The sequence below is a fragment of the Orycteropus afer genome, unplaced genomic scaffold (genome assembly GCF_000298275.1).
Source record: "Orycteropus afer afer isolate SDZICR_OR568_19922 unplaced genomic scaffold, OryAfe1.0 scaffold00261, whole genome shotgun sequence".
In the NCBI taxonomy this organism is placed as follows: domain Eukaryota; kingdom Metazoa; phylum Chordata; class Mammalia; order Tubulidentata; family Orycteropodidae; genus Orycteropus; species Orycteropus afer.
This window is the reverse complement of record NW_006921848.1, coordinates 4,526,979-4,530,569: the sequence shown is the minus strand read 5'-3', so window position 1 is coordinate 4,530,569 and position 3,591 is coordinate 4,526,979. Positions and strand designations below refer to the sequence as shown.

The following is a 3,591-nucleotide window of genomic DNA, read 5'->3' as shown; positions in this document are numbered from 1 at the left end:
GTTCGGGGATCAGAGTATAGACATCTTCAGAAGGTAATTATTCTGTCTACCAGAAATTGTTTCATAAATTTTTGTGAATGTTATAGTTGCTTGTAGCAGAGGAGCTTATCTGTTACTAAGTATTTCACCACAGAAGAATAAAATTTGTGGGCCTTGGAAGGAAGATTGGGCAATCCACTTCCATAGAGATACCACCTCAAAAACCCAAGGAAGGGTAGCTATGACTGACTCGATGGTGGTAAGTTTTCATGCTAGCATGATTTCACTTGTAAAAAGGCACATTATTCTTATGGTCAAGTATAGTTTTTATTTAGTTATCATGTTGTTGTAGTTTGCCATCGAGTCGGCCCCGACTCATAGCGACCCCTCCTTGGGTTTCTGAGGCAGTATCACTACGGAAGTAGGATTGCCCAACCTTCCTTCTGAGGAGTGGCTGGTGGGCTTGAACTGCCAGCCTTCTGGTGAGCAGTCAAGTGCCTTAGGCACTATGCTATCAGAGCTCCTTAGTTGGATATTATTTCAGTTTTGTCATATTTTTACATTTGAAAAAATGATATTATATGTTTAAAACATCATTGGATCAACAAAGATTGAAATAATAAGAATTCCATAATGTAAAAATTTTCAAAGTTACTATAATTCCAAAGCTGAGGAATCAATAATTAATTGTAAACTATGTATATGATAATGTCATGTAACAATATTCTACATAGCTCTGGGGCATAGTGCCTAAGGCACTTGACTGCTAACCAGAAGGCTGGCGGTTCAAACCCACCAGCCACTTCTCAAAAGGAAGATGGGGCAATCTACTTCCCTAGTGATACTGCCTTGGAAACCCAAGGAGGGGTCACTCTGAGTTGGGTCTGACTTGACGGCACATAACAACAAAAGAGTAGACATAAATATTTGCTATTTTTGTAATGATACATTCTTAGCTTTTTATTGCAAAAACCATGGTTAGATGTCACAAAGTAGGGACAAAGTTTGTTGTTATATGCCCTCAAGTTGAACTGCCAGCCTTCTGGTTAGCAGTCAAGTGCCTTAGGCACTACGCTACCAGAGCTCCCAGGACAATATCTTAACTGTATGCAATTTATAAGGGAGTGCTAACCTTCTCTCCTTTCATACAACACCATCATCTGTCTTGAATTGCCAGATATTTAAATAATGCAAAAACTTTGGCAAGCCTTACTTGGCACAAAATGTGACTACCTCATACTACTGAAATATTTTTATCAAGGTTATTGCTGAAGATGTTACAGAAAATATAAAGAGCATATCAAATATTTTCTAAAAATACAGAAAACATTTTGCAGTGAAATAGTTTCAGCTGTTTGATTAGTGATTTACAGTAGAAGAAAAGATAGTTGCTGAACTTTTTAGAAAATATGTAGAAAATAAGAAAAGAAAGGTTAATATTATCAAAGTTCACATGAGCTAAACTGTTAGAAATTTTTAATTTTAGCACATTAATACTAGGTATATCTGTAAAATATAGTATAACATAACATAATTTAATTTAGTATATAATATGCATGTTATATTTATATATGTAATAGCAAAGAACAGAAAAATAAAATTATCATTTCAATTGCAATTAGTGGTGAAACATAAGAAAAGATATTTTCTTATGCTGAAGTTTACTAAACTTGGAAAATCATGATTAAATGATAAAAACAGTAATAGAGACTTAGGTGTCTTAAGCACGTGGCATCAATTCTATCCAAAAATACCCTAGACTTATTCTCAGGGATATTTTTAAACACCTGGGTGTTTTGCTATGTGTTTTGGTTACCTCTAATGCCACTCTAATAGAAGTGGATAGCATGAACAAATGGAAGTTTATTCTCTTACAGTTTTGGAGAATAGAAGTCCTAGTTCAAAGTGCCTGGCTCAGGAGCTAGGTGAAAATGCCTCAACCTTGGCTTCAGTGCTGCTTCTTGCTCCCAGCCCACTGAAACTGGAGGCTTTCTTCACTCAGGCAACTGCTGGTTGCTGAGACTGACAAACCCAAGGTCAACAAGTAAAAAAGCATAGTACTGATATTAGCAAACCACACAGCAGGCCATTAATTCAAGTCCATTAAAAGTCCTAAGATCAGCAGACAGCATGGCAAGCTGCTGACTAATGACTCGGCTACACGCAGCAGCCAATCATGCCAAAAGCTGGAGACCTTCCTCAAAGTTGCTTATATACTAAAAGCAGATCACATCCCTTAAGCAGCTACTCTGTTGCTCTAGAAGATTCCATCGTGGGGTTGATTACCAATCTCATCATGGGGAATACTACATCTACCAGCAAAGCCATTCAAAACCAGGGCTAGCCAACTGATAAATAACCTTAACTATCACACTATATTGGGAGCTCTGGTAGTGTAGTGCCTAAGGCACTTCACTGCTAACCAGAAGGCTGGCAGTTCAAATCCACTAGCCACTCCTCAGAAGGAAGATGGGGCGATCTACTTCCATAGTGATAACGCCATGGAAACCCAAGGAGGGGTTACTATGAGTCGGGTCCAACTTGACAGCACACAACAACCACATTATATTACACATAAATATTATACTCTTAACTTTTAGAACTTGCAGATGAAGTAGGAGACATGCCTATAATAAAAGGATAAACTATTATTTGTTTTGCCACTGAGTTATGATTAATAATGCCTTATTTAAGTTAGAGTTTTATGACTCACAAAACTTGTTCATAATTTTTACTTTTTTCAACATCTACCTAGCCAAGAAAAGAAAAGCCTTTGGAAAGGGAGGAGCAGAATTTAAAGATTACAAATAACATCTTTCATTTGCTTCCAATTTCATATTAACTTTTAAACCTTTGCATTCAAATTATGATAATATTTGATGGAATTAAATATAAAAGTTATGAAAGAGTTATTACTTGCCAAACTTTCCAAAGTAATGTAAGGTAAGGAGTAGAAATGGCTTTAACGCAATTAATCCAAGGAATAAAAAATTAACAAAGACATCAGAAAATACCAATACTAATGAAAAAATTATTTTGTGGAAGTAAGGAGCAGCTGGTAAACTTCATGTAAACTTGTCTAATCATGCCAAGGAAAACTCTTCCCCAAATTTCTCCTTTGGTATTCTTCAAACTGCAGAAACGCTGAAGCTATTGTAAAATGCAATTTCAGATTTTAATTAACAAACTCAATGTTTTCCTTCAAAGTTTTATAGCAACATAGCTCCTTATAGACTAATTGAAATACTTATTTTTGGAGAATGGAGATAAAGGATTTAGTATGTAAATGAATTCAACAATTACGATTACTTGAGTTAAATCTCTGAAGCTATGTAATATTTTTGCAGGGTAGATTCTCTAGAAAATCTTGAAGCTGACAACATTCTTCTTATGAATTCTCCTTCTCTTGAATCTGATTCAGACTTAGGACAGAAAATGTGTTCCACTTTCCATTTTTCTTTTCTTTTTCCCTCCATTTTGAGCTCCAGTCACTCATTGATCATGGCTATACAGTTAGGTGGGAGCTCTGGTAGCATAGTGCCTAAGGCACTTGACTGCTAACCAGAAGGCTGGCGGTTCAAACCCACCAGCCACTCCTTGGAAGGAAGGTTG

At 36.3% G+C, this 3,591-nt stretch overlaps 1 pseudogene; it reads right to left on the bottom strand.

The window, feature by feature from the left end:
* Positions 1-945: 945 nt before the first annotated feature.
* On the bottom strand, positions 946-1,133 carry LOC122150922 (annotated as a pseudogene).
* Positions 1,134-3,591: the final 2,458 nt, after the last annotated feature.